Source organism: Ylistrum balloti, unplaced genomic scaffold (assembly GCF_031769215.1).
Source record: "Ylistrum balloti isolate Yb309-2 unplaced genomic scaffold, AGI_CSIRO_Ybal_v1 Utg370392, whole genome shotgun sequence".
Lineage (NCBI taxonomy): Eukaryota > Metazoa > Mollusca > Bivalvia > Pectinida > Pectinidae > Ylistrum > Ylistrum balloti.
Genome location: NW_026782271.1, coordinates 1009773 through 1022844, shown reverse-complemented (window position 1 = coordinate 1022844; position 13072 = coordinate 1009773).

Below are 13072 nucleotides of genomic sequence, written 5' to 3'. Positions count from 1 at the left end.
CTGACCCCATGGAGTCTAAGAGGCATGGTCCAAAAAATCCTTCTTTTTCTATAAGAATGATTGTACTTTGTAAGAATTTGGTCTGAAGCATGTGTACTCAGTTTTTTTTTTTTTTATATAAATAATGGGTGTTGGCCTCCTGGGGTAGAATATTGGAAGAAAAGTAAATTCTTTAAAAACCTTCTCCCTCTCTGGGATTGTCAGGATTCTGTCTCAGTTTGGTCTGAAACATCTTGAGAGTGAAGTGGAATCAGTTAAATAAATATCAGCACTAGGTCATGGCCCCCTGAAGCATGCTTTGGAGAAGGAGTATGATTGGTTTAGCTAACCCTTGGTTACAAAGAAGTAGGGTCCAACGGTAAATATAATCTCAACCTTTTGAATTCCTCTTCCTTTAGTTTGGATGAAGTAATTTTTGCTAAACAAAGCCAGGTGAGTTATAAAAGTCTGATGTGCCTCTTGTACAACATTGAAATGGGGCTGCCATATCTCAATCATTGGGTAATGATTTTGGGTATGTAATTTCCTTCTCCTGGCAATTTGTTTTTCTCAGGAAGTTGAAAACTGCTGTCATGATTGAATCCACCCTGGATGGCTTGTGACAGGCCTCCCATATGCTGTTCACTGAGGTAGCCACCAGCTACTACAGACACTAATCTGAAGGATTTTTAATGATTAATTTGCCTTTGAAAAAATTGTTAGTCAGTCTATATCATAATTTTGTAAAAGGTCAATAAAGCATAGATAACCTTCAGATTAAAGATAACAAGGCCTTAAAATGGCCCAGACTCTGAACAAAGCAATAACCCATACTTAACAATAGAAATAGATGACTTTTCCTGAGTGTAGTATTAGTGGACTAGCTATGGTGTTTATTGGTTAACATCTCCCAATATATATTATAATGGTGAATATTAGTTCTTGTCTTTCTTGTATGATGATGAAATTTAAAATGAGGATGCTTCCCTCAACAGGAGAAGTGTAAATTACCTAAAGAATAAGGTGGCTTTTGTTTACTGCTGGGTTATTAGCCAGGGCTAATATTGAGGAAGGGTTTTGAAGCTCGTGTATCTGATGACCACCTCACAGAATACCACATGAGAGACTTGTCGAATGCCATCCACAGCCATTTGAGTAAACTGTCTATCCTATGGACACAATCATAATGGTACAAGGCGATCTCTTAACACTCCAATAGAAGTAGGGATCACACCACATGCTAGTACTTTGTATCTTCACCTGAAGTCTGACACTGTGCCAATTTTAGCTATCACTGCTCCATGTTTATACATGTATATATTACACAAATACATTGTTGTCATTGTATTAACAGCAGTGTAGCAGAGCCTGACTGGCGTGACTGGCTGAAAGTTACAATTGTTTTCATGGCAACATTGTGATGTTGTCAGTGAATTGGATTGAGAATATCATCAATTTAGATTTATTTTAAAAGATGTTTTGTAGATAAAATGTTTGCTAAAGGTCACATCAGTTTCCTTATCATTCGAGTCAATGAAATGAAATATTCCAAGAATAATTTCATTAATCTAATGCATGGAAACTGTTGCTAGGTTCTCTACATTATTCAAGTTTGCATTTCTCTGATTGGCAAAGCCATGTTAACACTTGGCTTCATGTCCTTACTCAGAAACAACGGTGTAAAGCTCAGTTGTAACATCCCATTCTCACAAACGCAGACGTTTGTTGACATAAAGACTGCATAATCATATAAGTACCCCAATCAGATTAATTATCACAATACACAGAGAGGATGGAACTGTAATGATTAGGTGTTGTAAATTGTAACTGAAGAGCTAGGAATTTCATTTGAAAAAAGTTATTTGAGGAAACTACTAAAGAGAACATGATTACTGGCCATGGAGTAAGTTTCTGAAGAGAAGTGATACTAATGAGAAAAGGGGCAGCTGCTTAGCTAATAAAATTTAACTGTGAGGCCATTGTATAGCCGATACACAGCACACAGATTCCAATGTCTACACACCACACTGAGGCCGATGTCTACTGTTACATGTAACACACAACATAGGGGCCAGTGTCTAGCTTATAGCCGATACACAGCACACAGATTCCAATGTCTACACACCACACTGTGGCCAATGTCTACTGTTACATGTAACACACAACATAGGGGCCAGTGTCTACTGTTACATGTTACACACCACACAGAGGCCAGTGTCAACTGTTACATTATACACACCACACAGGGGCCAATGTCTACTGTTACATGTATACATCACACAGGGGCCAATGTCAACTGTTACATGTATACATCACACAGGGGCTGGTGTCTAGCTTATAGCCAATACACAGCACACAGATTCCAATGTCTACACACCACACTGTGGCCAATGTCTACTGTTACATGTAACACACAACATAGGGGCCAGTGTCTAGCTTATAGCCGATACACAGCACACAGATTCTAATGTCTACACACCACACTGAGGCCGATGTCTACTGTTACATGTATATATCACACAGGGGCTGGTGTCTAGCTTATAGCCAATACACTGCTCACAGATTCTAATGTCTACACACCACACTGAGACCAATGTCTACTGTTACATGTAACACACAACACAGGGGCCAGTGTCTACTGTTACATGTTACACACAACACAGGGGCCAGTGTCTACTGTTACATGTTACACACAACACAGGGGCCAGTGTCTACTGTTACATGTAACACACAACACAGGGACCAGTGTCTACTGTTACATGTAACACACAACACAGGGGCCAGTGTCTACTGTTACATGTTACACACAACACAGGGACCAGTGTCTACTGTTACATGTTACACACAACACAGGGACCAGTGTCTACTGTTACATGTTATGCAACACACAGGGGCCAGTGTCTACTGTTACATGTTACACACCACACAGAGGCCAGTGTCAACTGTTACATTATACACACCACACAGGGGCCAATGTCTACTGTTACATGTAACACACAACATAGGGGCCAATGTCTACTGTTACATGTTACACACAACACAGGGGCCAGTGTCTACTGTTACATGTTACGCAACACACAGGGGCCAGTGTCTACTGTTACATGTTACGCAACACACTGGGGCCAGTGTCAAATGTTACATTATACACACCACACAGAGGCCAGTGTCAACTGTTACATTATACACACCACACAGAGGCCAGTGTCAAATGTTACATTATACACACCACACAGAGGCCAGTGTCAACTGTTACATTATACACACCACACAGGGGCCAATGTCTACTGTTACATGTATACACCACACAGAGGCCAGTGTCAACTGTTACATTATACACACCACACAGGGGCCAATGTCTACTGTTACATGTATACATCACACAGGGGCCAGTGTCTAGCTTATAGCCAATACACAGCTCACAGATTCTAATGTCTACACACCACACTGTGGCCAATGTCTACTGTTACATGTAACACACAACACAGGGGCCAGTGTCAACTGTTACATGTTACACACAACACAGGGACCAGTGTCTACTGTTACATGTTACACACAACACAGGGACCAGTTTCTACTGTTACATGTTACACACAACACAGGGACCAGTTTCTACTGTTACATGTTACACACAACACAGGGACCAGTTTCTACTGTTACATGTTACACACAACACAGGGACCAGTTTCTACTGTTACATGTTACACACAACACAGGGACCAGTTTCTACTGTTACATGTTACACACAACACAGGGACCAGTTTCTACTGTTACATGTTACACACAACACAGGGACCAGTTTCTACTGTTACATGTTACACACAACACAGGGGCCAGTGTCTACTGTTACATGTTCCACTGAAACAGATTATTGATAAAACTTTATGAACATGTAATGTAACTAAATAATAAACTTCATATATAGATTTCTGTTTCTCTGCTAAATTCTGATTCTTAATTTATTTTTATTTCCGTCACAACTTTTCTTTAATTGTACTCCCATAATCCCCTCTCATTTCCCAGTCAATGTATATGTCCTCTTTTTGTCATCTTCTTTGCACCGTTTCTTCATTTTTCTTTATCTTTCCTCGTTTGCACTTTCTTCTTTCACTCCCACTTTTATCATCTGCCCCCTCCACCCCTTTCTGTTTTTCTTTCCCCAACAACACCCACCCCACTCCCATCTTCGTGGTCTAAAATGCGCGTGCTTCAAACCTTACACCTATCGTAATCAATTACTGAATCTTCACAGCTGCCCAGACAGTTCTTGTACTACCTCAATCTCTCGCTGAAGACTCCAGATGGTCTCGTAAGGTCAAAACGTGCCACAAGTTCAAGTAAGGTCAAAGTTCATGACCAGATCGCTTTGTCTGATTGACGAAGTGCACGCGGACTAGTTGTAATGTTTAATTGGTCCGAGCGACGTAAATGAGGCGCCATCAGGGGAAATCTATTCCTTCGCACTCGGTGACACGTGTAAATATAAGAAACGATGTGAAGCCAACGAGTTCAAATATATTCTTAATTAATTATGGTATTTTTAATATTCCGAATCGTAGATCGACACGAATTCTTAAGCGGACGTGATTTTTGAGTGAGAATTTGTTTACAGCACGTTCATTGAAACATTTTTTAAATATTTTTTCCTTCTGCACAGGGTGATTCTTCTTCCCAATAAATGAACCAAACCACAAACTACATTTACCGATGACCTATCAGCTACACACTAAATTTTGTTAACTCTCATAGTTCAATAGCCGTATTGTCATGTTAGATTCTTACATAAAAACTATATCGTATTTCATAAGGAATCATAACTTGGTCAACCTGGTAGAAGTAGTACATTGGCTGTAGTACAGAGAGTTAACGAAAACATCAATTAAAGATTCGTGACTTCACGTCAAGTGGATTCGGATATTACAGCAGAAGAGAGTACATCGATTTTTTCCGGTTCTGTTCAATTAGAACGTAATCCGTGACCGTGCGACTGGATCCTTAGTATTCTGAAGCTGTTTATGATCAGCCGGTAATTGTTCTTCTTAACATACTAACGCATTTAAGTGAAGCCATTATACACGATTTAGATATTACAAATATGTTTGTAAAGATCTAATGCATACGTTCTTTTTGTTTTTGTGTGTTTTTTTTAATGAATGCGTACCCAATCTATCAGTCCACAAAGATTTGTGGAAACTCATGTTTTTCTTCTCTTTTTCTCTCTTTTTTGTAACTAGCTAACACCATATATACTCTTGAAACAGTCGTGAATTTTCCTATAATATCAATTTTTGCAAATTTTGTGTTTAGTTTATCAAACGTCAGCGAACATTGTATAGAATATACAGATACACGCACTGAGTTCGATATGTCAAAATGTCTTTAGCATCTATCATTTTCTTTCTAATTGTGACAGTAAAAAATCTCAATAATAGTCACTTTAATTTGAACTATGTTGCCTTCGAACAACATCCAATCTTTCGTGAAATCGATCTTTTTATCAGAAGTCAACTGAACGGAAGGAGTCAGGCTTGCGTGTAAAATGTATATTTGTTAAATTGTTTTTACAAGTTGAAATAAATTTTTAAAAATTTTTATTTGGATTTTTAAAAATTTCTTTGTCTTTTTTTCTTCCTTTATCATAATTGTTGTAATGGGTCCTAGATTATGCTCTACTTGGGTTGATTAACATATAAGCACGGAAATAGGCTTTGACAATTTTGTCTCAGTCGCTAAGTCAGCATTTTTTTTCATCGTTCGCGTTCCATGTAGAATATATTATGCAACATTTGGTGCACAATCGAATAAAGCACAGACATATCGATTGGTTGTGTTTGGAATGTCAAGAGGCTCAAGACAGGGATATAATCATCATTACATATTGGTCTCAAACAATACTTCATGATTTTTTTCTAAATTAGGCGTTAATTGGCCTCTATTCCATACTCCTTTGAATTTGCAAAAAAATTCGGTGTGCCACCACTCCCAATGGCTGCATTAAAATTGTCATACAAGACGTTCTGATTTGCCCAATATCTATCCAGTCGGTTCTTAAACAGTTCTTTGATGGTGCATTTACAATTTCTTCAGGAAATGAGTTCCGGATAATAAACGAAGTGTTGCGTTCCTGATGTATCTTATAAAGAGCTTCATCTTGTTGGTTGTCTTAATTCTATATCCTTCCACAGAGTTATCACGTGGCTTGTCTCTCTGTCATAATGTCTTTGTAAGATTTTATATATTTCTATTAAGTCTCCTCTGTATCTTCTATAGAAAAGTGTCGGTAACTTTAGATTCCTCAACCTCTCAGAATAGGTCATTTTTAAAACCTTCTATTTGCTTTGTTTGTGTATCATACTGGACTGGCGAAATGTAGGTGGGTTCTTACAAGGTTTTTGTAAAATGGTTTTAAATTCTTTTCGTTTAAATACTGAAAGTTTCTTATCAGGGTAAACATAAGAGGGTTTTTTTTTAACTTTCTGATGGATATGGTCATCAAACTTCAGCCGCGTGTCTATAATGACGCCAATGTGTTTTAGGTCTAATGTAAGCTGCAGTTTTGTCTTTAAGTTTATATCTTGCATGCTACGTTTTGGGCTCTACTTATATGTGTATGCTTGCATTGCTCAGGATGAAATTTCAACCATCAGTAAACCAGTCCTTATAATATTAGACTTAATTTGATTTATAACCCCACCATATATGGACGTACGCATCATTAGGTATTTTCAAACAGATAGTGGTACGTGAATCCATTTTGTTTGTTTGCTTTTGTTTATATATATATATATTGATTAAAATCGTTTAGAAGAACAAGGAGAAGGAGAAAACATGCCAGGATTTTTTTTATTCTAGCATGGCTCTTCTGGTAGCGACGCGTTTAATGCCAAAAAACTGCTGTTTATCCATGTGCTACATAATAAACTAATTAATATGTTCATTAATTCCTAATAAAGATTTCAAAATATAGTTTTTCATACTTTTAAGTACCCCTGTAGTAGTCTTCTACTTAGTGTAGACCTGATACTGCTTTCGTTTTTAATATTTCTAAATTACCAAATACTTGGCCAGTTATAACACAAATACATTTGTAAAATTATTTTTTCACGATTTTTCATCAACGACTTCTTTTACATTCAATATTATATCAGCTGCACAACTTTCAACCCCTACCCCACTTGAGGCCCCACACCCAGCTGCTTTGTCGTGTGTTGCAGTGTCTATTTCACTGACTGGCGTGTGATGTCATTGTTGTTGGTTGCTCATCGATTTCTAAACGTCACTGCACGTGGGATTTCCCGGCAAAACGTACCTGGATTATTTAGCCGACGGTTCGTGTTTCGGAGGTATGTGACTTCATCAACTATTGATTATTGCAAAAAATGTAACTAGTCCCCGTTTTTATTGATTTTGGTTAATTCATGACATCATATCAAATTAATAATGAAGAATATCTCTTTGTTGTGGTGATACAGCAGTTGATATGTCTTTCTCTCAAGGAGAGGTAAAAGCACGAGAAAAAATTAAAAATAATGCGAGGTCAAAGGCCATAGTTTAAAGAAGGAAATGGTACGTATACTAATTGCATGAAAATAACTTATAATTAATTATTTAAATTATAATGTTTTATTTTGTTGTCACCATTGTTTGCTTTCATGGCTAAAAATAGAAAACGTGCTTGCATAATGTGCTATTTTTAATGATTTATTTTCTTTGTTCCATTTAGCGTGTTTAGGAAGAATAATTTTAAATAACTAATTTTCTATATTGATAACAATGTAGCATGCATGAGTTTTTAGGCTCTAGAATAGAAACAGTTGCATTGCAAATCTGTTAAAAGTGCCTATTTATCAATGAAAAAAACATCACAATATGGCGTGAACAAATTCACACAGAAATCCAGACCATACAAGCAGATTCGTGAAAAAATTACGTGTTTCAAATTATAATTTTTCACAGAACAAATTTTGTTAAGTACAGTTTCTATAATTATATTCTATAAATTAATCTTCTGTAACCCTGAAATTGAAACATGTTTGTCTCTGTTGTTGAAGGTATATGAAAATGTTAGCTGTAGTAAGACTACCTCCATGTTGAGACATTAATAGTCTCACTAAGTGTGTTTACCTTTCATTATCATAGTGATTACAGGTGACTCTTTATGCTGATGAGGAGCATAGGTAAACCAATCACTGGGAGATTGATAGATCTGAGTTGTTACAGGTGAAACAGATGTTTAGAGTATGCATGATTCAGATCAGCAGGCCGATCTAGTCCAGTATCAATACAGTTGGGTATACTGTACATTAAATGTAAGAAAAATAACAGCAATTGGTGAAATTAGGGCTGCACTTAAAATTCATTGGGTGTCTGTATCTATTTGTCAATACATCCATTCACCTCTGTCTGCATATTGGTCTGTTTATCTGTACATCTCTTTGTCTCTCTCTGTCTGTACATCATTCAATCTCAGCACTTTCATTTCTTGGGTAGATCTTCATGGTATTTTACTCATAACTATGCCTAGATATACACAATGTCACTGTGATATGAAAGTGGTTTTGTTGCTATGGTTACTTGTCACTATGCTTTTTTTATTTTGCTATTTCATTTATATATATAATGGCAAAACAACTCTTTCCAGATGCAAAGGAAATATATAAATCAATAAAAAGGGAGTATGTAGTATTATTTGTGTAAAGAGATGGATGAATAGATGGCTGTCATGTCTGCTTAGATACAGAAAGGAATTGTGTCATGTCTGCTTAGATACAGAAAGGGATAGTGTCATGTCTGCTTAGATACAGGTGGGGATGGCTGTCATGTCTGCTTAGATACAAAAAAGGGATGGTGTCATGTCTGCTTAGATACAGAAAGGAATTGTGTCATGTCTGCTTAGATACAGAAAGGGATAGTGTCATGTCTGCTTAGATACAGGTGGGGATGGCTGTCATGTCTGCTTAGATACAAAAAGGGGTGGTGTCATGTCTGCTTAGATACAGAAAGGGATGGCTGTCATGTCTGCTTAGATACAGAAAGGAATTGTGTCATGTCTGCTTAGATACAGAAAGGGATAGTGTCATGTCTGCTTAGATACAGGTGGGGATGGCTGTCATGTCTGCTTAGATACAAAAAAGGGATGGTGTCATGTCTGCTTAGATACAGAAAGGGATGGCTGTCATGTCTGCTTAGATACAGGTGGGGATGGCTGTCATGTCTGCTTTGATAGAGAAAGGGATGGCTGTCATATCTGCTTAGATACAGAAAGGGATGGTGTCATGTCTGCTTAGGTACAGAAAGGGATGGCTGTCATGTCTGCTTTGATAGGGAAAGGTATGGTGTCATGTCTGCTTAGATACAGAAAGGGATGGTGTCATGTCTGCTTAGCTACAGAAAGGGATGGTGTCATGTCTGCTTAGCTACAGAAAGTGATGGTGTCATGTCTGCTTATATACAGAAGGGGATAGCGTCATATCTGCTAAGATACAGAACGGTATGGTGTCATGTCTGCTTAGATACAGAAAGGGATGGTGTCATGTCTGCTTAGATACAGAAAGGGATGGGTGTTAGGTCTGCTAAGACACAGAAAGGGATGGCTGTCATGTCTGCTTAGACAGAAAGGGATGGCTGTCATGTCTGCTTAGATAGAAAGGGATGGCTGTCATGTCTGCTTAGACAGAAAGGGATGGCTGTCATGTCTGCTTAGATAAAGAAAGTGATGGTGTCATGTCTGTTTAGATACAGAAAGGGATAGTGTCATGTCTGCTTAGATACAGAAGGGGATGTCTGTCATGTCTGCTTAGATAGAGAAAGGGATGGCTGTCATATCTACTTAGATACAGAAAGGGATGGTGTCATGTCTACTTTCATATGGAAAGGGATGGCTGTCATTTTTCTTAGACACAAATAAGGATGGCTGTCATATCTGCTTAGATACAGAAATGGATGGTGTCTTGTCTGCTTAGATACAGGAGGGGATGGCTGTCATGTCTGCTTAGAGAAAGGGATTGTGTCTTGTCTGCTTAGATACAGAAATGGATGGTGTCTTGTCTGCTTAGATACAGGAGGGGATGGTGTCATGTCTGCTTAGATACAGGTGGGGATGACTGTCATGTCTGCTTCGATACAGAAAGGGATGGTGTCATGTCTGCTTAGATACAGAAAGGGATGGCTGTCATGTCTGCTTAGATACAGAAAGGGATGGCTGTCATGTCTGCTTAGATACAGAAAGGGACGGTGTCATATCTGCTTAGATACAGAAAGGGATGGCTGTCATGTCTGCTTAGATACAGAAAGGGACGGTGTCATATCTGCTTAGATACAGAAAGGGATGGCTGTCATGTCTGCTTAGATACAAGAAAAAAGTTCCAAAGACTGATCACATCTTGTTTATATTTGTTTGATTCTATTTTTTAACTATTGTATTTGTATTCCCACATCTATCGTCAATAAGTGCCTCTGTTTTTTAATAATTGCATATTTTTGGAGAGGTCCTACTGTCATCATCATCAGGAAAATGACAATAACAAGTGGATGCGTAGTATGTTAATTGGGCTTTATATACAAGCTCTGAATTAATTAAGCTGTGTTTGTGTAGTACCTGGTTATAGGTTTGTGAGAGTCCATAGGCCCACTTATCTTCATTCAGAACTAAACTCTGCTGTATCCAGATGGTATTTTTTATCAGGTATCTGCTAATGTTATTTTCTGTTTACTATAGTCTACAGACCTGAGACTGTTTTATGGGATTTTCTTGTCATTCAGGTATTTTTTTGTGAAATTTGACAGAAAAGCCAGGAAATATTCACCTAAACATTTAACATGATCAGGATGGGAAACTGTTTATAGAACACATAAATAAAGTACACAATGCTGGCAAGTAATAATTACAATGGAAGCTTATCAAAGTCTGGATAATTCAAAGACCAAGGCCTACATACTGGTCCACATTGGGTTTCTGGAAAATTGCAAAAAGTACCACTTCTTAATTACAGAGAGAATGTACATGTTACTTTTTTATGCAGTGAACCAGTTTATCAGTGGTTTATAAACACAGTTTTACCTCAGTAGGAATGTGACTTAAGTGTCTTTCGATGTTAATATCACTTCCCTGTTTCCCTCCAAATTTAAAATGTGCATTTGGAAGTACTTCCCTAATTACTCTGTTAATGTAAAAAAAACCCCACTAACCTGTGTGATTTTTATTCTTTTCTTCTCTCTCATTTGTTATCCCTTCTCTTTACTTTGTAGTTCCATCATTTCTTACTTCTTCATGCACTCTTTCTCCCCCTGTCATTTCTTACTTCTTCATGCACTTTCCCTCCCCCTATCATTTCTTACTTCATGCACTCTCCCTCCCCCTATCATTTCTTATTTCTTCATGCACTCTCATTCCCCCTATCATTTCTTACTTCTTCATGCACTCTCCCTCCCCTATCATTTCTTACTTCTTCATGCACTCTCCCTCCCCCTATCATTTCTTACTTCTTCATGCACTCTTTCTCCCCCTATCATTTCTTACTTCTACATGCACTCTCCCTCCCCCTATCATTTCTTACTTCTTCATGCACTCTCCCTCCCCCTATCATTTCTTAATTCTTCATGCACTCTCTCTCCCCCTATCATTTCTTACTTCTTCATGCACTCTCCCTCCCCCAATCATTCTTACTTCTTCATGCACTCTCCCTCCCCTATCATTTCTTACTTCTTCATGCACTCTACCTCCCCCTATCATTATTACTTCTTCATGCACCTCACTCCCCCTATCATTTCTTACTTCTTCATGCACTCTCCCTCCCCCTATCATTCTTACTTCTTCATGCACTCTCCCAGCCCTATCATTTCTTACTTCTTCATGCACTCTCCCTCCCCCTATCATTTCTTACTTCTTCATGCACTCTCCCTCCCCCTATCATTCTTACTTCTTCATGCACTCTCCCTCCCCCTATCATTTCTTACTTCTTCATGCACTCTCCCGCCCCCTATCATTTCTTACTTCTTCATGCACTCTCCCTCCCCCTATCATTTCTTACTTCTTCATGCACTCTCCCTCCCCCTATCATTTCTTACTTCTTCATGCACTCTCCCTCCCCCTATCATTTCTTATTTCTTCATGCACTCTCATTCCCCCAATCATTCTTACTTCTTCATGCACTCTCCCTCCCCCTATCATTTCTTAATTCTTCATGCACTCTCATTCCCCCAATCATTCTTACTTCTTCATGCACTCTCCCTCCCCTATCATTTCTTAATTCTTCATGCACTCTCATTCCCCCTCTCATTTCTTACTTCTTATGCACTCTTTCTCCCCCTATCATTTCTTACTTCTTCATGCACTTTCCCTCCCCCTTTCATTTTTTACTTCTTCATGCACTCTCCCTCACCCTATCATTTCTTGCATCTTCATGCACTCTCCCTCCCTTATCATTTCTTACTTCTTCATGGACTCTCCCTCCCCCTATCGCTATTACTTCTTCATGCACTCTCCCTCCCCCATCATTTCTTACTTCTCAAGCACTCTCTTTTCCAATGCATATTCTGTCCTTTTTCTTTCTCCCATTTTTTTCTCATCCTTATTCTGTCTATCTTTCACTAGTCCTCAGTCCTTTCCATTAAGTCTTTTTTTTAACATTGATCCTGTCCCCACATTGTCTTTAACATTATGTCAAGTCATTTTTTCATACATATTAATTGATTATCCCTTTAACTCAATCTCATCCCCTCTTAACTCTAACTCATCCTCTGTACTTTATCTCAAACCTTGATCTCATCCCTTAAAAAGTCCTGTCTTTCTTCATTGTTAACACCATCTCTGACTTAACTTCCCCATCCCTAATTATCCTGTGCTTCTAAACACTCTCAGTAACCCTACTTAGTACCTTGTTAGCCCCCACACCCTTTCATCACCTCCCCTCTAACACTGGATCAATTCCTGTATAATCCATCCTTATGACTCTCATTGACTTGGTAACTGCCCACTTGCCCCTCCCACTTATATAACACCTCTCAGCAACCTTCCAACACACCTCCACCAACCATGAGCACAAGTCCCTTCTCAATCCTCAGGACCTTGCTGAAACCTTTCTAACACTGCCCCTAA